Below are 24,405 nucleotides of genomic sequence, written 5' to 3'. Positions count from 1 at the left end.
ATGTATTACATAAACCCAGTTTCAGAATGATAAAGAAAAACTGTTAGACCAAATAATGTGGCTAATTAACAGTGGTACGATTTCTAGCCTGAGGGTTTAAGATGGACTTAAGGTCCTGTTCTTGCCTTCTATTTTGTGAACTTGCCACTTTTGCATTATTTGAGTTCACTTGAAAGACAGTTAGTTTAAGTCCATTTTAAACCCTCGGGCTAGAAATCGTACCACTGTTAATTAGCCACCTTATTTGGTCTAACAGTTTTTGTTTATAATTCTGAAACTGGGTTTACCTAATACATTGATAAATTATTTCAAAGGAATTTTTATAGTTGATATCACTTCACTTTTACCCTGATAAAGATAAATGACTAGGAATGACCTGCAGATAGCGTTTAGCATCTGTAACCAATCTGACAATAATGTGTTCATCAGGTACCTATGGATTAAATCACATACTGGCATATTTAAGCTGAATGTCAATCTGGAAAATAAATGTACTGTATTAACTGAAATACCACTCTTTGTGTAGGTATCTTGTCCTATGTTTCAGAAAAAGCTAAAAAGAATGGAAATCCTATGACAAAAACTTAAGTCTTTCTTCAAAGCTCAGGCAGTCTTTTGCAATACCTCATTCAGCCAAGTATTTGTTCTCTTCCTCATTCAGTATAAGGCAGCTTTCAATTTGCTTAGAAGGCAACATTAGAAGGTTAGAGTTCATCAGAAATATAGAATTTTAAAATGTGAGTTCAACTGAATAAATTTGAATTTCTGCAGGAAGTAAAGAATCAAAATACCTATTTAAAGATTGCAATATATGGTCATTATTTTTAAAGAATCTGATTAAACCTGATAGGTTTTCCAGAAATGAAAAAAATCAGTTCTAAAACCAAAACTGATTTTTAGAAAATGTGAAAATGTAACTCAGCCCTATCCATAATACTTTCTCTGAAACTTTATCTTACAGTCACTTTAAAATAATATAACTATTCAAAAATGTAACTGGTATGTTAATGTTTTGAAATAACTTAAAACATTTTAAAATATGAATACTATCATTTAAAACAAAGAAACTGGAGGAAGGAAAAGTAGAGAAAGAGATGCCAATTCCAGTCCAAACCTTTATTTGTGAAGTTTTCTTAGAATGACTTTTACCAATTTATGAATACTGTAAACAGAATGTATAATGGAAATACTGAAAGACTTTTGTCTAAAGTGGGATTACTGACTGCTACTGTGATGCTACTGTAATGTAATAAATTATTAAATTGTTGCAAAGTGCTGTTTTTGCCTTAAAATTTTATGTGTCTTGAAAGCTATAGTATTAAAAGTATTGAGACTGTGCAAATGCTGGGTACACTTGGCATGAGATAATCAGTTTTTATTTTTACAAAATTGTAATGTAACTATGCAAGTGTGTTTATTAAAGGAACATAAACTAAAAAGAAGTTATGGGAATTTTAAAAAGTTGTGGGATGAAAAAGCTATGGGATAAAAAATGCTGTGGAAAAGTTGTGGCAAAAGAAGTTGTGGAAAAAAACTAGAAAAATGTTTTATGAAAAGTATTTTAAAAAGTTCTAAAAGGAAGTTATGGGATTTTTTTTTTTAAGTCATGGGATAAAAATAAAAGCAGACCTCTGTCAGCATAAGCCTGGAGAAGTGGGACTGGAGACTTTGCCCCCACCATGTATCGACCACCCCTTCCCAGTCACCTCTTTACGATTAGGGTAGCAAGACAAGACCCCTGTCTAATGGAGGGAGACAAACAGACCCTTTGCCACCTGACCAGGGCTGAGTCCTTAAATTTCTGTATGATGATGTTTGTTATTTAAGAGCCAGAGGCTGGTGGAGTTGGTTTGTTTGAAGGAGGCCTCATGGCCTCCCTAACTCTCACCAAAGCAACTTTTCCCTCAGGGGGCTCCCATCTTATTCAGAGAGGCAGCTGGGGCAGGACACTGGGGCTAACTGTAGAGCAGGTGAGGGCTCGGACTGTTGGGGTGGCCCCCCTTCCCCAGTGTACATATAGTATCTATGTAACATTTTGTATATTCCAGGGGGTAGGGCCACCCCTTGTATCATACCTACCAGAGGCTGGAGCTGGCATATGAGGAGGAAGTTCTAATCATTATTTATGGCTGGGAAACTTATTTACTGATAGCATAGGACAGAGGAAGGAGGCGGGGATAGTGTCCTGGCTGCCTTGGTGATGCAACTCCTGTTTATTTTGCTTTTCATTTTGGAATAAATGGATTTAGCCATACTGCTCAGCCTGGTGGGTTCCCATTTCCCTCACTGGGTCCTGGAGTTTGTGCCACTGAATGAAGAGCCCCAGAGTGAGCATGTCCAGCTGGGCTGTTGGGGACCTTCCAGGCCTGTTACCTGTATGCTGCCTGGTGACACCTGGTGGATTGCATGGGGACTACTGTGGCACCTATGGGGCACAGTCTGGCCCTGAGAGCCAACAGGCTCAGAAGCCTGAACTAGTGATGGCTGGGAAGGCAGATACCAGCACCCAAGGCCACTGACTTCCATCCACCCCAGGCTTCTTCCGTTCCGTCCCCTTGCCTCCCTCTCCTGTCTGCACAGGGTGGCCTGTTCTGGTGCCCCTCTAGAGTGTCAGCTGCCCCGCAGGCTCCTCCAGGCTGAGTTTATGGCCCTGCCCCCTAGTGGCCAGAGTTGGCTTCACAGGATAAGAGCCAGCTAAGCTCCAGGGGCTTTCCAGGAAAAGTGTCCCTTGGAAAAGGTGTGGCCTTCACACCACTCCCAACAGCACCTTAGAAATGGCTTGGCTTTTTCCCTCCCCTGAGCTCCACAGAGAACACAGCCAGCAGAGAACACATTCCCCGTCATCCAGAAATGGGTTTGATTCTCAGCCAAGGGACAGCAGGAATGGTAGAGACTGTCAGGCCACACAGCTGCCTGCACAGCACCCCCATGTTTGGTGGGAGGTGGGAGGGATGGTGGGGGCTGGCTGTCCACAGGCCAGGCATGACAGGGAGGCTCACTGGAGGTGGCGCGCTTTGGAGGGGCAACATCAGGGAAGACCTTCCTCTTGTTGGGCCAGAAGACTGCACAAGGACAGCACGGTGACTGATTCCCAGCACTAGAGGCGAGGTGGTTGGCCACGTGTAGGTATATGTATCTATCTATCTCTCTATATATATATGAGTATTTATAGCTATTTATAGAACAGGGCAGGGACATACCACAGAGGGGCCACAAGTTTTCAGCAACGGTCACACCTGGATGTGTCAGCTCACCACTATGACAGACTAAGTCACAGATGAAGGGGGCTGGCTTTGGGGCTGGGGAGCCACTGTCAAGTCACAGGACACCCGCCCAGGCAGGCTTAGGAAAGGGAGGCCCCCTGAGAAGCGGAGGATCTGTTTAGAGGTTGAAATGGGGCTGGGGCCCTCAGGATGGGATGGACTTGCCTAACCCAATCAGCTGGCAGTTGGAGAGAAGCAGAGAGAAAATAGGAGAGAGAAAAGCAAGCAGAGAGCTGGTGAGGCAAGCGCAGAGCACGGGCATGCAGCAGCAGCTGTGGGAGGGCCGGGGAGGGGAGGGCGCAGGTGCAGGTGTGGCAAAGGTTCCTGGAAAAGAGGGGCTGGAAGGGAAAGGGGAGGAAGATGGAGGGAGAAGCCAGAGCTTCATAGGTAATGCCTGGGGGCTGCGGCAGCCCTCCCCACCCCACACACGCTGGCCTCTCCCATGGCACCCAGGCAGTGCACCCACAGTTCAGACCAATGCTCAGGCCCCTCGGGTTTCTCTCTTCTCTGGTCACCCTGCCTTCCAACCCACTGGCCCAGGGCCACTTCTTGCTTGGAGAGCCCCACCCAACAGCCACCTGGCCTGATAGGGAACACTGCTTGAACCAAAACGGTGAAGCTATAAGGGATGGATGGCTGGAGTGAGTGTCAGAGACCCCTCTGGGTGGTGAGAAAGTCCAGGGTCCTCTGAAGGGACCCTGGGGGAGGCACGGAGGATAGGTAGCCAGATGCCACTGGCCATAAACTTACACGTCTAAGAGGGGAGCCTCAGCTGGTTGCAGGGTGGGGTGTGGCTGCAGGTTTCATAGGTGAAGCTGGGCCCTTCCTGCTGGGAAAAGCAGAAGAGGGAAGAGTCCATGCCAGGAGAGGCAGGTGGGCTCGCTAGGTGGAGCTCAGCTGGGCCAGCAGGCACTGCACTGTGGTCCCCTTGGCTGAATAGCACAGGCGACCTCTAGGAACAACAGGCCAAGGTGCATGAGCCTGCTGGCCGGTGATCGTGCTTCAGTGGGGGCCAGGGACCCTGCCTTCAGTCACACGCTAGCAGCTACGGTGGTACCTGGCAGGGAAGGAAGGGGGCTGTGTGTCCCTGCCTGGCCTGTGAAGTGTGTTGTGGGATGACCGTGTGTATGGGACTCTTAAGGTTTTATCCTAGGTCACCACTGGATGGCCAACAGATAGAGGAGGTGGGACCCTGACTATCATCCCTGCTCTGCAGTGGGTTTGGCTCTCGGCACTCTCAGGCTGGGAGCTGGATACCCTGACCCCGCAGCATGACTCAGACTGCACGACAGGTACGGCGTGCCCAGGATGACGTTCCTAGACCTCTGGCCACCTCAGAGTCCAGCCCCACACACAACCCCGTCCAAGCTCCCAGCCCCTACACCATAAACCACGAGCTCTCTGCCCTCTCTGATGACTACAGAGAGCACCCATGTCTGCCAGCTTGGGCATGGAGCCTGTTCCAAGAGCCCCCAGGCTCAGCCATGGAGGCCTTGGGCAGTGGCACTGAGTCTCATGGCTCACAGGGAAGGGAAATGAGAGAGCCAGCAGCACGAGAACAGAAAGAGGAAAGAGCAAATCTGCAGCTCCAGAAGGGAGGGGCAGGGAGCCTGGATCTGAGGTCCCAGGTGTGCCCCCGTGTGGAGCTGGTGCAGTGGGGCAGGAACACCGTTCATGCAGCAGGCGGTGAGGCATGTACCTACCATGGCTGATGCTCCTCAGTGGCCACTGATAGTGATTCTGAAAGCATCAGATCAACATAGCAGGTCACACGCATGGGTGGGGCAGGCCTGGGGGTGGGGGACACACACACAGGCACATGCCGGGGTGTGCACACACATGCTGTGAGGCCCCACAGCCGGCATGCACATGCTAACACACATGCCCACAACATGCATACGCCTCCTTCCCCGCCACCTCCCGGTGCTCAGCACGCACCCTCACTGGCTGGCACGTGCAGCACAGATCTGGGCCATGCAGCCACTCAGCACACTGAAGCACACACGTGGGCAGAGTCACAACACGGAAGCTCACCCACACACAAAGGCATTTGCACTAGCTCCTTGCACACTCATGCCTGGCATGCTCAGAGGACCACCCGTGTTGCTTATGGAGACAGGGCTTGCTCGCTAATGTCCAGCTGTCATTTCTCCACCTAAGAGATTTCCATGGCTCCCTACTACCTACAGCATTGAGCCCCAACAAGTCATACTCTTTGGACTTGGAAGGTTCTCCACCTTATGCCCCACCCTCCCCACAGAGCTCTTCCTCATTCCGTCTCTGTTCCCTGCTTTGGCCAGTGGCTGTCCTGGATGCGGCCCACACTACACCTCTGCCCACACTGCCCACACTGCAGCTCTTTACCCAGATACCCTTCAATTCCTCGCCACATAATTCTATCTCAGTCATGCCCCGGACTGCGTTGAAGCCAGGCTGCCTTGAAGAAGCTCTCACAGACTGCTCTTTTCCCCAAGGCAGGGTCATGACTTGCCAAATGTTTCTCATGTGTTAGCAAGATTGGAGTCGGAGCAGGCATCAAACCTTACATCCCATATGTCACACCTCACCATAAACCTGGGTGTCAAATACTCTGGAGTCTGAACTCACATTGGCAGTTAGCAAAGTGCTCCTATGGCTGCATCTGCAGTTAACACTGCATCCCTATGGCCACTGTCTCCCTTGATCCCCACAGCCACCCTGGGAGAAAGGCAGAAAGTCATCATTTGATAGAAAGGATGCTGAGGCTCTGGGAGGGAAAGGGACTTGCCTAAAGCCCCAGGGTGAAGCAGCATCTCTGGATTCCCAGTCCAGTGCTCTTGCCCAATGCTATGCTGCTTGCCCCTACCCATCTCCGTGGGTCATCAGCGCATCTTAGGGCAAGCCCCAATCCCTGCCTCATTTTGGTTTATGGGCGCTGAACCCACAGCCCTACCCTACAGTCATTTGGAGGCAAAAACAGATGCTATTGTTCTTCCTTAGAGAACGTGGCCAGTGGAAACAGGGCACACTGGGAATCGGAGTGAATGTCCTTGAAAGAGGGCCATGGGCCAACAAGGCCAAGCCAGAGGATGCAGAACGCTTTTCCTTAGAAATCTTTGGGAGTGAAGCAGGCTTCAGACACTCCCGTCTCTGCCCCTGCAGCCACCCCTACCACATTGGTTTAGACCAGGTAGGGTGGTAGGGGGGTGGAGAAAAAATCAGATTGCCCATGGCCCCCAGGCTCCTTCCCCAGCTGCTTCTGTCCTAGCCCAGGCCTGGTGCCATTCTTACACTCACACTCGTGTGCAAACCCACACACACATCACACACCTTGATGCTCACACAGTCACAGCCTGGCCTCTGCTCCTATGGGCCAGTGGCCAGACACCCCCTGGGATGGCTCAAAGGAGTCAGGACTTGGAAGTGGGGACATCAGGGTAGCTGAAGGAAATCCACACACCCAGAACATCTCGGGGTTCAGACTCTCTGACCTGAGGTAGGCTCCCCCGGGGCTTGGAGAGGGGTTGGATGGAATGGAGGATGGAGGACAGCAAGAAGAAGAAAGCAGGAGGAATGCAATGTGTGGGGCGGCCGCCAAGAGTGAAAATAGAGGGAAGCGCCATGCAAGTGCTGGAAAGAAGAGGGCAGGTGGGATGAGCCCCACAGCCCCCTCCCCAGAAATGAGCACCTCCGGGACTCAGCGCTCACTGGGGGGCAGGCTCCGCCAGCCCTCAGCTACATGTGGCTCCAGGATCCATGGTCCCAGTGCCTTGGATGGAGACGGCCAGTTCTGGTGGCCAGGTCCGATGCTCTGGAATCCAGCCCCATGTCAGGGGAACACCTGACCCCTTCCCTGCCCATTTCAGTGTTGTGGGACAGGGCTGCTGTCAAGACAATACCCAGTCCTGGCCTCCTCCCCGAGTGGGCCAGGTAGCCCACGTAGCCTCTTCTCTGCTTTCCTGGGTGGCACTGCCAGCCTGGCCCCCTGGTGCCCATTCAGTCTAGTCCTTCATATTGCTGGGGCACGGGGAAGCTCTGAGTAACGTGGGACTATAGAGTGTGAGAGGGTTGCTGATGGCCTGGTCCCATGCCCTCCCCATTCCTGGGCATTCTTGTCAAAGGCTCCCAGCAACTGAGGGTACGCAGCAGCTGTAGACACCAGCCTGACAAATATCTCATTGTGGGGAGGGGGCTATAGCAGGAGTGGGGCTCCAGGGAAATACAGAACCCGGGACTGGGAGATGCTGATGTGAGAAGCCCAAGAAACTTTATTCCACCTGTCAAAGCCACCTCCTTCCAGATGTCCAAAGGCTCCCCATCTGAGCCACTTGCTGGGCAGGGACTCTGGCTTTGCACTTGCTGAATACCATCTGTGCCTCTCAGGAGAGAGAGTGCCAGGCTCAGGAGGTCCCTGCCCAAGCAAGGGAGCTCAGAAAGGGGGCTGGGGTGGGCTCTGCCATTTTCAAGGGCTGGCGGGGGGATCCCTCTGGAGGTACTTGGGGCAGTATCACGTGCTGTGGCTCCTGAGTGACAGAGTCAGCTCTGCACCTGCAAGAACGCGCCCTACCTAGAACTCACTGTGATGTGCTAGGTCCAGATGCCCACGCAGCCTCCTGGTGGGAGCATCAGGTGCACCACCTGCCCAGGACGGCCCACGAAGAGTCTGCCCTGCTCTACCCTGCTATGGAACAACTCCTGTTCTGCCTTCAGGGAGAGGTGTTCATTTAAGCGATGACTGGGCTGGCCCCCATGGCACAGTTATCACAGAGAGTGCTGCTACCCATGGCTGAGACCTCTAGTTCTTCCTGGTGGTCTCTGAAGCCACCAGGACAGATGAACAGCGGCTTCACCCTCTTGGCCGACTCAGCTGCCTTTCATCAGCTCATCTGCCCCTAGGATCCACTCTGCCTCTGGCTGGCACCTGACCTGAGTCCCAGGCTCACACCTCTGCCCACAGGCCCAGCAACTGCTCCACTTCCAACTCCATCCCCCACCAAGCACTACCCCTCGCCAGCTACTGGGGTGCCACTAGTGCCCCCACATGGTGCCCCCTCTCCAGACCCTCAGGTCTGGCTGTAGCTTCCATCTGGAAGCCACACCCCAAAACCACAGCCCTGCTCTAGGGCCCGGTATCCCTAACTTCCTGCATCCTTCTCCCTCCTTCTGGGAACATGAACTTGCCCTGCCAGTGTGGCAGCTCCTGGAGGGCAGGATACCAGGGCCTGGTCTATGGCAAGCCTGGGGGTGTCTGCTGCCAGCGATGCTGGAGCTGGCATCCATGTCCACATGATGTCCATGGCATAGCGGCCACCTGAGGCTGGTGGCGTCTGAGTGGTGGCTGCAGAGTGGGGCCCTTACCTCTGCCTGAGTGAAGTTCACCAGGGCTTCCCCTGTGCTGCCCTGCTGGGTGAGAACAGCCGGCCCAGCTGGGGGCCCGAGACCACACTGTAGAGCAGGAGCTGGGGGGTCGGTGCCTGCGCTGGAGCTGGCTCTGAGCCTCTGGTTGCTGAGTGGCTGGATGGACCCTGCCAGAGGCACAAGGGGCCATCACCGTTTGAGATCCAGGCCCAGGCCTGTGTTTGCAGAGAGGCAGCATGACCCTGGCATGCCACCCTCAGCTCCGCCCCAGCTGCCGGCACCCAGGAACACCTATGATCAGCACACCCACCTGGACAGACAGTCAGTGTCCAGCTGCCCTCCAGCAAGAAGAACACTTGCTTCTGGGCCATCAGTCAGAAGAAGTGTCCGGAAGAAGTGTGCTCGTCATCAGAGAAGCCAAAGTAGATGCCTCCATCCAGGGATCCTGGGACAGGGGCATTGGGTCCAGCTGGCCCGAGCTGGCTCCCCATCTCACGGCACTCCCGTGGGCAGCAGGAACCCAGGGCCCAGCCCTCAGCACCCACCTCTGTGTGAGAACAGCACAAGCCCGCCGTTCAGCTGGGCCTGTGTGAAGCTGCGCACCTCGGTGCCTGGCACACCCCGCAGCACTACCCACCCGTTGCTGGGCTGCTCGATGGTATAAACCAGATCCTCGGACCCAGAGTCACTGTCCATGTGCCTCAGAGCCTCTGCAGGGATGGGCGCAGTGGCCCCCTCCCACATCTGGGAACACAGGCCTGTGAAGGTTCTGCCTTGCCACACTCACCCACCGCTTCCTCCCCGGCCCTGGGCTGCCACCAGGGCTCCAATCCTGCTGCGGCTCAGGCCCTCAGGTGGCATCAAGGCTGGCGCCGCTCTGGCTCCCCTGCACAAAGGGTCCCCCCGCATTCACCTTCCCTGTCACCCCAGGGAAGGCCCCAGGGAAGGTCACCCTCCAGGCCCAGCCTCCCTGCTCTCCATCTGCCCTAGTCCTGCACGTCCCTCAGGGCCAGCTTATGTCCCCTACCCAGGAAGGCCCCAGCTCTTACCCTCACCAAGTTCTCACTCCCAGAAACCCCCAACGCTGACCAACAGTGCTCCTTAATCTGTCTCAGTGGTGGGGCAGGGGTCTCCTTTCAGAGCCTCCGTGTGTGCCTGGCCAGGGATGGGCACAGGTGGGAATGGTGATTTTAGAAACGGGCCCTCCTTCCAGCTGAGGGAGGGGTGGGTGGTGCAGAGAGTTGGGGGGCTGATGGTTGTCACTGTTCTGCAGCACAGAAACAGCGCTGGGATGGGCCCAGGTGCTTCCAGAGCAGTTAGGGGCCCTCCTCATGTTGGGCAAAGGAGACCCCTTTTCAGGCCTCCCACTTGCACGCAGAGCAGGTTCCTGTTCCTGAGGTCCTGGTACCAGTCTTGCTGGGTCAATTACTTGCGGGCAGAGCTGCAGTGGGACTCACATGCCCAGAAAACAGAGCCTTCTGGCATTCCTGGGCTTCCTCCCCCGGCCCCGGGGAGCCCTCAGGCCCAGCCCTGGCAGGAGGGGCCATAACGTGGGGGGCAGGACCCCAGCACTGTGCTCCCAGAGCAAACACGGGTGGATGGCACCACCTGGTGGCCATGCTGCCACACAGCCGTCCTGGCCTGTGGTTCCAGAGCAGTGTGTCCCACTCTTCTGCGGCTGCCGCACCACCAGGCCGCCCGCTACGGGCACATCCTAGACCACCAAGGCCCCCCCCCACCCCCGCCCCCGGCACCCCATGTCAGAGACAGCCCAAGTCAGCCCTCCTGTGGAAACTTCAGTGGCTCCTGCTGACGGGAAGGACGCACCCCAGAAGCTGGCATTCAAAGCCCTGCCATGTGGGCTTAGTAAAGCCGTGCCCTTTCTGTTCCACCAGAACTACTTTTGCAACCATGGAGAAGTTCCATCCCATGTCTGGGCCTCAACTTCTACCTGCAGAGTGGGGCCCTTACCTCTGCCTGAGTGAAGTTCACCAGGCCCTCCCCTGCACTGTCCTGCTGGGCATGGAACAGCCTTGTGCAGGAGTTTGGGGACCCAAGCCGTAGCCTTCACTTGCTGGGTGAAGGTGGGAAACTGAACAGCTTCTGCCCTGAGGCCTGCCCTTAAGGGCTTGTAAGTGATTCTGGCAGGTGTTCTGGTCCTGAACCACTGAGGAAGGAACAGCAGAGCCACCCGTGGCCGCTCAGAAGTCTGCCTACCGCCCTTGCAAACGTCCAATAACAAAACTTCCCACCCACCTGTGTTCTATTTCAGCACCATCTCACATCTCCCCTTCCAACAACCCCGTGAGGCATGCGGCAGTGTCCCCATTTTGCAGAGGAGGAAACTGAGGATCAGAGAGGGGGAGCTCTGTGCCAGGAAGTAGGGGACGCTGGCCTCTTTCTCGAAGCAGACATGGGGGGTGGTCCCAGGGATGCTCTTACCTGCAGGCCTGTGTTTGTGGTGAGGATGGGGGGTTGGTCATTGACAGGCAGGAGAGTGACAGTGAAGGCCACCGGATGGCTCTGGCGGTCCATCTCGGAGGCGTTAGCCATCAGGACAAAACTGTCTGTCAGTGTCTCGCTCCCGTCGTGCACGTAGCGGATCAGCTTCTCTTCCACCTAGGGGCAGGCCCAGGGCTGGCAGTCAGGCCCCAGCAGCACCCTTCATGCCCTGCCTTTGGGTCCAGGAGGAGACTGACTCTTTTAGGGCTTCATTTTCCATTGGTGGAAAATGGGGACCATAAGTTCTGGCTCCGAGGAGTTGTGAGGAAGGAAAGAGATATGGTATTTAAAGCATAGGTGCTTCTGAAATGTGACTCCCTGTCTCCTCTCTGTGTATAACCCCCAGACTAGGAGTCCCCGGGGCTCCCTCCACTCTGCCCCTAGAGCTGGGCTGCAGCCCCTGGGCCTCTCTCACAGCCATACCTCTCTCCAGGAGAAGGCGCTGAGGGTCCTGGCTTGAGGTCCGTCCTCCTTCTGCAGGGCTCCATGTCGGGGTGGCTCCAGCACCTGCAGGCCGAGGCCCGGGAGAGTGGGGAAGTAGGGCCCGGCGACGCGGAGCAGTGGAGGGGCCAGGATGAAGCTGCCACCCTCAGGGACGCTGAAGTTTTGCGCCTCCAGTGGGATGGCAGTGGGCAGCACCTCCAGCTCCACACGGATGCCCTCGAGGGGTGCACCCAGGCCTGAGGCCACATCCAGCGAGAAGGCATCGCTCCAGGCCTCAGGGTGGGAGTGCAGGTACAGGACTCTGCCTGTGTCCACTGCCTCCTGGGAGAAGCTCTGCACGGGGTCCAGGCTGGGTGGCTCATCTGCCAAGGCGCCACGCGACACCATCACCAGTTGGCCGGCACTCGGTGGGCTCTTCACTGAGAATATGATGTCTGCCGGCGGCACTGCCTCCTGGGCTGCCTGGTTAACAGAGGTCACGAGGACTCACAGGGGGCCACAGAGGGGGTCTCAGAGGGGTCCATTGTGGTCCTAAGCAGCCACAACAGGCTTGATATTGCCCCACTTATTCCTCTAGATACCACTGCTCATTTAGACACACAAACACACACGTGGGTTCACACACACAGCAGCCAGACATGCAGCTGGTCACATTTTTTGTTTTTTGAGACAGGGTCTCACTCTGTCACCCAGGCTGGAGTGCAGTGGTGCGATCACAGTTCCCTGAAGCCTAAACCTCCCAGGCTCAAGGGATCCTCCCACCCCAGCCTCCCAAGTAGCTGTGATCACAGGCACGTGCCACCAGGCCCGGCTAATTTTCTGTATTTTTAGTAGAGATGGGGTTTCATCGTGTTAGCCAGGATGGTCTCGATCTCCTGACCTTGTGATCTGCCCACCTCAGCCTCCCAGAGTGTTGGGATTACAGGTGTGAGCCCCCGCGCCTGGCCGTGCCTGGCTAATTTTTAAACTTTTTGTGTACAGATGGGGTTTCACTGGGTTGCCCCGGCTGCTGGTCACATGTTAATACCCACCCCACACACAGTTGCAGGGGGTCGGTCACCCAGCTTGAGATGCACTCCCTCAGGGAGGTGCGTAATCACATATCTCTAGACTCAGTGACACAGACACACGAGTTCATCATATGCTGATGCAGTCACACATGTACACATGCACGTGTGCACACGCACACACGCAGGCCCCCCTGCTCAGGGTCTGTTCAGGCCTGTGGCTGGTTTGCAGGCAGCACCTCCCCAGCCCCTGTTATTACCACCCGGGACCATCAGAGGGCGCCCCGCCCCACCCCTCCTGGAGGCACAGCCGCCTTCAGCCCAAGCCCTACAGAGCTCACGCCCCAAAGGCCACAAGGGCTCCCTCACCTGATGGGCCAGCCACAAGAGGCCAAACCACCCCCAAACTCACATTCTTGTTCTATGCATTTGCCCGGAATGTTCCTTCTGCCTGGAATACCACTCCCCATTCTCTGCCCCCGACGGCCTGTGCTCTTCAGAGCCCGGCCCAAACGCTGCCTCCTCCCGCGAGGCCTTCCTGACTCCAGATCTGCTGGTTTGCTGTCGGCCCCAAGCTCCAGACATGCAGACCAGAAGGGTCTCCGAAATGAGCAGTGTAGGAGAGTAAGGCCGAGAGCGGGCAAGGACTGGCCTGAGGTCACAGGGCAAGTCAGTGAGCCTGCTGGAGGGCCCGTGGCTGCTCTGTGGGGTTCCTGGGTGGGCAGAAGCCACGCAGGTCTGGGCTCTGAGAAAAGAGCGGGGGACATGAGGGTCTGAGGAGTAGTGGCCTGCCTCCACGGCCAGCAATCCCTAAAGCTCAGGACCCGTGATGCCCTCCCAGAGAACTGACTGCAATGCAGATTCTCGGGCTCCACTTCAGAGATTCAGTAGGACTTAGTGGGGTCCAGGAATCTGCATGCTCAGCCATGTCATGGACACGAGTGGACATGACCTCTGGAGGCACACACAACTCCCAGGAGGATGAGTGTATAGCAAGCTCCCCAGAAACTCCTGGGAGCACAACATATACAGGAGCACATCTGAGGCACGTGCACACATGTAACCTGGGGCCACCACAGCCACAGCCCAAGTCACATGTGTTCCTGGCATGGAGGCTGGGAGGAAGGCCCTCTACCTGGTCCACACCCCCGCTAACCACCTCCAGCTCCTCACCTCCAGCTGGTCCCTTCTGATCTCAGCTGCCTCTCCCTGGAAGACGTAGATCTTCTTGTGCCGGGCCAGCTTCAGTGGGGCCAGTGGGCCCTCTAGGGCAATGGTCACTTGTAGGGTGGCATCTGTGTGCACTGGCCCCGCTTCCACGGAGAAGGCCAGGGTGTCGCGGGGGCTGAGGCTGCCATTGTGGCTATAGAGAACGGCCCCATCCAGCAGGTCCTGCTGGGAGAAGGCAGTGGCTGGCTGACCAGCCCGGAGTAGCTGTCCCCAGCGAGGGCCGGCTGTGACGTGGTAGTGGACCTCATCTCCATTGCGGATGTCAAGGTTGGTGTCCAAGTGGAGCATGGCTGTGTCGATGGTGCCCTGGCCTCCTTGAGGGACCACAAGGCTGGAGCCGTTGGCCACACAGAGGTAGGGCTCCAAGGCCTGAACCTCCAGCAGCGCAGTGGCCTAGTGTTGCCCGTCGGACACCTGCAGCTGGATCCAGCCATGATCAGCCCAAGTGCATGAACAGTACTCGCCTCTTCCTGAGGTCCTCCTGGGTGAAGCGGTAGATGGGCCGCGTGGGCTCATCCATGGCCATGATACTGCCAAAGGGAGGTCCTTGCGGGTCAGCACCAGCTGGGCATGAGCAAAGCCCAAGTCAGCATCCCTGAAGGCCATGTCGTCTGTAGTCAGCAGCCGCCGCCCACCCTGGGCCACATGGAAGATCTGGCTGATGGTCTGCACGGGGGCGTGGTCATTCACAGGCTGGATGGCCACTCGGAAGACACCCCGTACCTCCTCCCAGGCCATGTCACCACTGCTCTCACCCTGGCGGGCAGCAACAAATGGGATATCATCTTCCATGGTCTCAGAATCATCATGCTGGTAGACCAGCCAGCCACGCAACAGGTCTCCATTGGTGAAAGATGTCACCATAGTGGTCTTGTCCTGTGTCCCACGCCAAGCCAACCTCCCATGGCGGGGCCACTCTATGACGTCATAGAGGTAGCTGGCACTGTTGAGACTCTTGACAAAGAGGTGGTCAGCAGAGAGGACACCCTCACCACCCTCAGGCACCACGAGGGAGGACATTGGTGAGGATGGGCATGTCTGGGTCATCACCAATGTGGATGGAGAGGGTACAGAGCAGGGGGAATGGTGGAGCTGTGACATGGAAACAGAAGGTGTCTTTGACTGCCTCCAAGGCACATGCCATGGCCCCATAGGTCACCCGGCCAGCCTGTACGTCATCCTAGCTGAAGCCCTGACCATCTGACAGCCTCACGCCCTGTAGTTGAAGGTTGCCTTTTCTGGGAGCCTGAATCATCTCATAATGGAAGGTTGGGGGGCTTGGGCCTGCCTCCTCCAGGGTGGCCTCCAGATGGGCTGTGGTGAGGGCCTCCTGATGAGTGTTCTGAATGTGCAGTGGCTCCAGCTGCAGCATCCACACGGTGGCTCTCTGGATGGTCACTGGGAAGGACAGATTGCTCAGGATCTCCTGGCCCACCTGCACCTCCAGGGCCAGGTTCTCCATGGTGTCCTCAGCGTGGTGCTGTGGGTCGGTGCTCAGGTACCTCATGCAGCCCTGCTCCACATCCTGCTGGTGGAACGCCTGTGTGACCCACTACTCAGCACCCTCCACCCTCCTGCTCCATGCTTCTGCAGCTCCCCGAACTGCAGGGCTCCAGTGACACGGAACAGCACACTCACATCCTGCCCCACGGTATTGGTCTCCACCAACAGGTTGGCAGGCAAGATGGGCATGGCAGAGCCTTAGGCCAGGCGCAGCCCTGTGCTGCGGTGGATCTGTATGGCCGGCAGGATGGCCACCACCTTCAGTGTGGCCAGGGGGCTGGCCTGCAGTCCATCGCTGACCTGGAATGTCAAGTCCTGTGCAGGGCCACCGCAGTGGACATAGACTAGGCTGCCAGCCTCCAACTCCTGGCAGGAGAACTTGGTCGCCGGCTCCCCAGGCTGGTCTCAGCGCTCCATGGGGAGGCCAGAGGAGGTGCCAAGGACCTGGAAGGTGAGGCCCTCACACGCAAAGTCCGGGTCATAGGCCTGGAAAATCTGAGGCCCCAGTGGCTTCTGTGCGTGTTCCAGGATCACCATGAGGCTGCCATGTGGAAAGATGATGTGGGGTGGGTCATTGACAGGGTTGACCTGGATGGGCAGGAGGTAAGTTTGGCCCCTCTGCAGGCAGGAGGGCATGGACACCCGAGCTGTCACTGACACCTCCAGCAGCAGCTGGTCAGAGGTGTCCTCAGGGCCATCGTAGATGAAGCGGGCCTTGCAGTTCACCACGTCCAGGAGGGTGAACATTTTTCGTGCCTGGGCTCCCGGGATGTCCAGCTCGAGCTCGCTGTGGCGTGCCCCTCAGGTCACGCTGAACAGCACCTGGGATTTGCGCAGCTCAGCCTCCATCAGGTCCGGCATGGGCTGCACGTGCCACCACTCAAGCCAGACTGTGCCCCCCTTGGCCACCACCAGTGGGCTGATAGTCAGCAGCTGGGTGAAATTGGCAAAGACAGGAGGCAGCCCTGGCTCAGGCATGCATGGCTCAGGCAGCTCCATGGCTGGCCAAGCCTCGGGGGCCAGGGTGGAGAAAGCTTCATAATGGCTATAGGCATCGTCCTCATACTCCTCCTCCTCCAGCCTGCAGCCAGCCGCCATGTTGCGCGTCAGCAAAGCTTCCCGCAGCCCCCGCCTCTGGCCATTGACTCTGAGGTCTTCCATGCAGCCCAGCAGGGAGGCATTGGTGGCCTCTGGTGTCAGGCCCAGGCGGTGTTCCTGGAGGTGACAAGAGGACTCTGCAACCAGTCCTCCAAGAAGGGGACTGCCACGTGGCACCGGGTAGCTGAGGACTCCTCGGTTTGAAGTACGCATGGGGTACTGGTCCACAGAGGTTTCCAGCCGGTGAGCATTGATGTGGACACTGACCTCATGGGGCTGCCCATCGGCCACAGGCACACTGTTGTGGAGCAATACGGTACCCTGGCCCTTCTCCACCACGGCCCGCAGGTGGCCCTCAAATATGTCCACATAGATGAAGTCCCCACGCCGGCCCCCTGCCTGGAAGGCCAAGGGTGCCTGCTGGCTCTGTGTGGTGAGTGTAAACTCTAGGGTTCCTTCATCCTGAGTGCCCCAGGCAGGAAAGGCAGCCAGAGAGTGCGGCCCAGAGAAGCCCACGGCCACATCATCACCGGCAGAAAACTCTTCAGCGCAGCCCTCATGCACATCGGGGGTCAGAGGCTGGAGGAGGCTGCGGCCATTGAGGGTGGCCACATGGAGGCAACCCCTCAGGGGTCGGCTGGTTCCCCTCAGGTAGGGCAGGCCAAAGCTCCCAGTGCCCCCAACAAAGAGCCCATAGGGGACCTCTAGGGGTGCTCCTGGTACTGCAGAGGAGGCGTTCAGAAACCCATCGACTGACAATGTGGCCCAGCCCTCTACGACAGTCAGCACCGTAGTGTGGGGGACGGAGTCACGCAGCAGCATCTCTGCTGGGGTCTGCAGCCTCAGCTCCTCCTGGCTTAGGACAAGTCTGACCTGAAGAGAGATGGGGAGTGGGAGATGGGGGACAGCACTTGGAATCCATCATTTCCCTTATAAAAGCATAGTGGGTTCCCCACTCTTGGTGCCCCAGAGCGGAAAACCTAGGACAAGGGCTTCTCTTGCCATCCTGCCATCTCTTTACTCATCCTCCAAACACTCACCAAGGGAACTCTGGGCCAGGCCTGGATGGGCTCTGAGGACCCTGATGTGAATCAGACGTCGTTCTTGCCCACAAGGAACTGACATACAGCAAGATACTCTCCTAGAAATCCAACCTATATTTTTAAATTCTCCTCCTCTCTCCTTGAGTGAGAGGTGCCAGAAATATTGTCTTGGAACCTAGATTTCAGCCCTGGAATAATAGGGAACTGGGAATGCAATGACAGCAGTAGACTGACCAAGCCCTAGTCCTCTCCCCACTGGGGTGTGGAAGGAGATGGCTGACCCAAATTTGTTGTTGTTTTTTTTTCTCTTAAAAATAGAGATGGTGTCTCATTGTGTGGCTCAGGCCAGCCTTGAACTCCTAGGCTCAAGTGATCTTCTCACCTTGGCCTCCCAAAGTGGCGGGATTATAGGCATGAGCCACTGCACCCAGCCTGGCACAAATTTGGAATAAGACCCTGGGTTCTTAAACTCTTCATGGCTTGGGGGAAGACTCAAGAAAGCCACAAGACTCCTTGCTAACAAAGCTTGTGGTGTCTTGAAGGATGAAATGGAAAAATGAGGAAGCTGAGGCAGTACTGGTGCTGTTACTGTCGTGGACAGACCGTGGTGCTGCAGAGAAATTGGTCCAGCGCCACAGGGATGAACAGGGGTCGCGGGGGCCCAGAAAAGGGCCTAGCCCAGGAGGAGGGGATGCCCACACTGAGACTTCAAGGAGAGGCTGGAGTTAGGCATGTGCAGGGAACGGGAGAGACACGCACCTGGCAGAAGGAGTGTGCATCAAGAGCCTGGCAGCAAGCGACTGTACGATGGCCAGGAACTGAAAGCAGTTCAGTGCGGTCTGAGCACAAAGGGCCAGCGAGGGGTTGTGGCGGGAAACATGGTTGGAGGGAGCCGGTGGGCAGAGCCAGTTCATGAAGGATTTACCATTTCTGGGCTGCTGCTGCCCATCCCATAGTGGAGAACTTAAGACCCTGAGATAAAAGTGATTTACACAAGGTCACACAGCCAGCTGGGGTTCACTCAAAGCTAGAGAAGGAATCCCACCCCGAATCCCGCCCAGATCTCAGGGGGACGTCACTCACCTGCAGGCGTCCAGAGTAGAGCTGCAGCAGGAGGTGGTCAGCTGGGCCTGCTGCCAGGAGAAGGAGGGCTTCGGGCTGGGACTTGGAGAACCGCAGCTGTAGGTCTATGTCGGTCAGAGCCGTAGCCACAGGCACCTCCAGGTGGTTCTCACCGAAGAAGGAAGCTGTGTGAGAGGGAGCTGTGGTCAAGGCTCAGACACTTGCCTGGAGGAGGCGAGGTGCCGCAAAGAGGGACGGGTGGGTTGCAGAAAGGGGTCCATGCTGGCGCACCCTCATGGTTCTGCTGTATGGTGCTGCCTCTGAGCACTGCCCGGGTCCCAGTGAGAGGTGACAGCCTGCTGGCAGCTCTCACAGCCCTCACTCGCTCTCGGCGCCTCCTCGGCCTTGGCGCCCACTCTGGCCGCGCTTGAGGAGCCCTTCAGCCCACGGCTGCACTGTGGGAGCCCCTTTCTGGGCTGGCCAAGGCCGGAGCCGGCTCCCTCAGCTTGCCGGGAGGTGTGCAGGGAGAGGCGCGGGCGGGAACCGGGGCTGCGCGCGGTGCTTGCGGGCCAGCGCAAGTTCCGGGTGGGCGTGGGCTCGGTGGCCCCGCACTCCCGCCGCCCCAGGCAGTGAGGCTTAGCACCTGGGCCAGCAGCTGCTGTGCTCGACTGCTCGCCCGGCCTTAGCTGCAATACAGTGATGGGAATGGAAGAAGACAGCTAACATGGGAGAAAATTATTAAAACCGAGAAGGAGAAATCAAGATGCCCTCCTCCATAAAGACTGGATTCACATACAGACCAAGGCCCGAGGAAGGGGATAGAGGAGGAAATCTCGAGGCAGACAGAGAAGGCGGGACGTTGGCAGCAAGCCTGCTGCTGTGCACAGGAGTGAGGAGGGGACGCCCAGCCAGCCTGCTGGGGAGGGAGGGCCCTGCTCCAAGACGAAGCCGGACTTCTCCATCATCGCCCCTCGGGGTTTGGCACCATGGGGGGAGATCCTGGCTCCAGGTCTAGGCAGGCAGGGGTGAGGGAGTCTGAGGGGGCTGTGGGATGGGGTGCTCTGGGAGGGCCAAGGCCGGGATGAAGGGCTGCCTGTCTCCCCTCATGGGTGTGTATGTGGCGGGGTGGGGGTGGGGTCGTGGCCCACCTCGGGGCTGAATGCCGGCTGTGTGAGAGCATGGACGGGCCAGGTGCGCTTCCCCAGCCAAGGACCCTCCCTGAGGTCACCTGGCCCTCTAGACCTCAGGTCAGTTCCCCTCCCCTTGCACCTCCAAGGGACTTCTCGATTTTACTTCCAACAATCTACTTCCAACCCAGCAGGCAGGGCATGGGCGAGTGTGTGCGGGAGTGTGGGTCAGTGTCACGTGTACACACGTGTGTGGCGGCAAGGCAGGCGAGGAGGGGGTGCACTGGGTCCCTGGTCTGGTCCCGCTGTGGGCCCTGGATACTGAGCCATAACTGGGGCTCCCCTCCCCAGCACATTGGTCTCCCTGGGCTCCTCAGGCAAGGGAGAAGCTGTCTGGTGTGCCTACTCAGGGGCGAGCCCCTCTCAAACCTCCTCCCAGCAGAACCCCCAAGGCTCAGCCACCCACACTGAGCTATCACCTTCCCCCAACCCTGTTACTCTGAGGGTAACAAGGGGGTAGGTTACAGGAGAGACTTAAGGTCAGACTAAGGGGAGCGACCTGCCCAGTGATGACACTGGGGTCACCAGGGCCCAGGCTAGATGGCTCATCACTGGCCAGGGTGGGCTGCCTGGGAGACGCTCACACACCTGCAGACCCCACAGGGCTCACTGCTCTTTAGCCACTCTTCCTGGCTGCTTCCAGACTGGGATTCCACCACCCAGGGCCATCCCCGCGGCCCACAGACTGCCTGCTCCTCTCCTGTCCCGTGAGCTACTGAAATGCAGACAACAGTAGGTTAGTTCCAGGCCAGGCGTGGTGGCTTATGCCTGTAATCCCAGCACTTTGGGAGGCTGAGGCAGGCGGACACCTGAGGTCTGGAGTTCGAGACCAGCCTAGCCAACATCGCAAAACCCTGTCTGTACTAAAAATACAAAAATTAGCTGGGCATGGTGGAACACACCTGTAATCCCAGCTCCTTAGGAGGCTGAGACAGGAGAATCACTTGAACCAAGAAGGCAGAGGTTGCAGTGACCCGAGATGGCACCACTGCACTCCAGCCTGGGAGACAAAGCGAGACTCTGTTGCAAACAAAACAAAACAAAACAAAACAAAACAAAACAAAACAGTAGGTTAGTTCCAAATCCCATGGAGCTTACAACAGCAGCTGTCCTCTCAGGAGACACTGCTTTATCCCAGTGGGGCGCTGGAGTGCCAGGCACCTGCTCAGGTGACTGCCTCCACATCTAAATGCTGCAGAGACCTCTGCCAGGGTCAGGGCAGCCCCATCCCTCCTTGCCCCAAGAACTCTTGAGCCAAGAGACGCACACTCAGGTCAGCTGACCTTCTGTTTAGTTGCCTTTCCGGTCTCTTGCAAGGCCAAGGAGACCAGGGAGGAAAACAGTTTCCTCAGCTATTGGCTGGGCCCTGACCCTGGTCACTAGCCTCAGCTACCATCCTCTAACCAAGCGCTTTGAGTCACCCATGTAGAGGGGCATGTGTTGGGGAACATTTCCAGTTGAGGGAACCCATCTGGAAGATGAGTGGAAGCAGGGGCAGGTGGGGTGGGAGAAGCTGAGCTTGGTCCACAGAGGCTGATAGGGGCTGCGCCCTGGGCTCCCAGCCACATGTCCCAACCCTGGGGCCTTGTGGAGCACAGAGGAAGCAGGAGGGGAAATGAGAGGTTTTGAGGGAAGAAGCAGCCCAGAGTCCACCCAGGTGGGAGGGCTGGGCCGGGGGAGGAGGAAGTGGGAGGGCTGGGCTGGGGGAGGAGGAAGCGGGGCCTCAATGGTGTCTTTGTGGGAGCCTTGCTGCTCCCCAGGCCTCAGGCGAGGAGGGTGGGGTGGCTGCGGTGGGGAGCGGTTCCAAGAGGCTTTTCCCTGCCTTATAATTTTCCCTCTTGTACAGGGAGATGGGTGGGTTTCCAGGCCCCTTCCATACCCTCCTCTCCCCGACTTTCTTGGCCCTAGCGGACCTGGGACCCTCACTCAGTGGACCCAGGCTGGGGTGGGGTTTCTGGCAGGGAAGAGAAGAGTGAAGGACCCTCACTTGGTGCTGCGCAGCCCCCCAGGCCCAGCAGGCTCCTGGGAGGCATCTCCCACGTTACAGGTGAGGAAACTGAGGCTCAGAGAGGGCAGTCCTCCGTGCTAGCCTGTGGAGCAGCGGCAGGGCTGGGACTTAAGCTCCTGCGGGTGTGGCTCCAGAGCTAGGGGCTGTGGGTGTCAGCAGGGCACATGCACCGTGTGTGCGCTGAGAGAGGCGTGGTGGGTTTGCTTGCTGCCTGTCAATCGGAAGTGGAGCATCTGCCGATGGCCCCAGTGGGAGGAGGGTGTGAGAGCTGGACCCCAGCCTGGGGAAGACATATTCTTTCCCTTCTTGTCCCCTGGGGCTCTTCTGTCAGGGCCGGGTGGAGGGGGCAGCGAGGAGGGGAGGGAAGCATCTGCTCTCCTTGGGCGGTTTGGCAGCCCCGCCTCTGTGGCTCTGGGGCTGGCCGAATAGGGAGGGCCCTTCTGCAGGGGCTGGCGGGGGATGACTAAGTCCAGAAGCCAGTGATAAGTGCCAGCCCTGCCCACTGGGGACTTGGAGGTCTGGGAGGAGGGTGGAGAGGCAGGGGGTCTGGGTGGGAGCTGCCCCCAGGAGGCTGAGGGCCAGGCTGTCTCCTGGGTGGTGTCCAGGACCAGGCAGCCCATGGCTCATCTCTGAGTCTCCCCTCGGCTCTGGCAGCAGAAATTGCCGAAGACAGGGTTGTCGGGGCGGCGTCTCAGGGCTTCCCCAGCTTGGCAGGCTGGATCTGGAGATAGTGAGTGTGTGAGTTGGGATGGGGGAAGAACAGAGGAAATGGTGACTGAGGGTCTGGACGGCTGCCTGGACCTGAAATCTGGTGGCACAACTTGTGCGCAGTAGCTTGTGTGCCTCCTCCTCAGTTCCCCTGCCTGAATACAGGGCAGAGGGTGGGCTCACCCCACAGACAGAAGTCCACATCCAGGGCAGATGCCTGGGTCAGGGCTCACACCCCCAGCACACACACAGGGCTCAGAGCCATGCTTTCCCTGGCCTCAGTGTCCCCATCTGTGAAAGGGGACCTGGATAGAGGGACCGACACACATCTGGCCTCTGACCAGCCCAGCAGACTGGCAAGAGGTGTGGCCACTACCATGGGTACAGTAGAGCCATCTCTGGCCTAAATGGCCACAGGTCTGGCCAGACTGGAAGCTCTTGAGGACAGGACCAGGGCCCACATCTCCTGCCCAGGGCGTCTGTGCAGCCAGGAGGCCCATGGACCTGTGATGAGGGAGGTGACGTCAGCATCTAAGGGAACGAAAGGATCCAATGAGGTGGCGTTTGCCCCGCGTGAGGGGTTTTCTGTCAGGCAGAGCTGTCCCACCACAGCAAGCCCCAGCACTGGCGGTACTCCAGCAGGAGGGCGTTGCCGGGGGGTGTACCAGGAAACCTCAGTGTCCTTGCTAGTGAACCTCTGGGCTACCCAGGCCCATCAGAGATCCCGAGACCGAGACCTCTCTTCCTGGGCAGGCCTGGCTCCTCCTGGAAGAGGTTCCTGCCTAGCACCCCCACCTGCCAACTGCCTGGAAGCCTGCAGCCTGTGGGCCCCCCTGGAGCTGCGCCCACCGCCACCACACTCCTTCTGGCCCTCCTTTTCTCTCCCAGCCTCAGGCCCAGCCTCTGCTAATGCACCATGTCTCTCTCACTGGCACCAACTCTCCAGGGCTCTGGGCCCACTGCCAGTGTCCCTCAGATGTCCAAGCCAGGAACACCCACAGGAACCCCCAAGCCCAACCCCACCCAAAGCAAGGAGGACTCAGTGTCCTCTCCCCTACAGCCAGCTCGCCAGCCCCATGAAGGCCCGACTGTCCACCTGTTGCTGAGTAGACATCTGAGGGTCGCGCTGGACTCTCCTCCTGCTCCCTCCCCACAGCCACTGCTGATTAATACTCAGGTTCCATCCATCCAGCCCCCAAATTCTCCTTCAAATTCATCTCCCTCTCTTGCTCCCTGGTCCATCCATAAGGCGGCTGGCCACCGTCCTTGGTCTGGCTTAATCAATCTCCTGCCTCCCTTTGCTAATAGCAGCCCCAGTTAACCCAAACTGAAAGCCGCTCCCTCAGCCTCCCTTGCCTTTGGTGGCTCCCACTGCGCCAGGGTCAGGCCCCCACCCCTGGGTGGCACTGAAGGCCAGCGTGCCCTCGACTCTGCCTGCAGGGTCTCCTGCTGTCTTCCAAGGACACTCCACACCTCCACCTCACTAGACCCTGCACTGACTCCACACACACCTAGCAGGGCCCGACTGCTGCCTTTGCTCAGGCTGGGCCTGCTGCCGGGCCAGCTCTTCTCTCCTGTCCGCCTGTGAAGTGTCCTCATGCTCTTTCAGGAAAAAAGCCCAAAGCGCCTTCTTTGTCCTTGGGGTGCAAAGACACTCGCTGTGGCCCAGGGGGCTGTGCTGTTGTCACCTCTCTCCATTTACACTGTGAGCCTTGGGGACAAGACTGACCTTGCTTGGGGACAGGAGGTGGGAGGAAAGGAGGGAGGGGCCCACCAGGGAATGAGGGCCATGGGCCCAGTGGGAGGGGCTGCCTCTGGGAGCTCGCCCCAGCCCTCCCCACCTTGTCTTACCTCCGGGCTTCTTTCCAGGCCTCCTCTGCCCTCCAGGGACCCAGGGCTCAGAGGCAGGGGACTGGACACAATGGCCTGGGAGGGCTCGAGGGACTGCCCCAGCCAGAAACTGCTTTTCTGGGCCTGTGGTGACAGAGTCTGGTGCTTGTTTTTAAAGAAAAT

General features: G+C 57.4%; 1 pseudogene; it reads right to left on the bottom strand.

The window, feature by feature from the left end:
- Positions 1–8,361: 8,361 nt before the first annotated feature.
- On the bottom strand, positions 8,362–24,183 carry LOC100450169 (chondroitin sulfate proteoglycan 4-like; annotated as a pseudogene).
- Positions 24,184–24,405: the final 222 nt, after the last annotated feature.

This window comes from Pongo abelii, chromosome 16, assembly GCF_028885655.2.
Source record: "Pongo abelii isolate AG06213 chromosome 16, NHGRI_mPonAbe1-v2.0_pri, whole genome shotgun sequence".
In the NCBI taxonomy this organism is placed as follows: Eukaryota; Metazoa; Chordata; class Mammalia; order Primates; family Hominidae; genus Pongo; species Pongo abelii.
The sequence above is the reverse complement of the archived record's forward strand: the minus strand, read 5'-3'. Positions and strand labels throughout refer to the sequence as shown.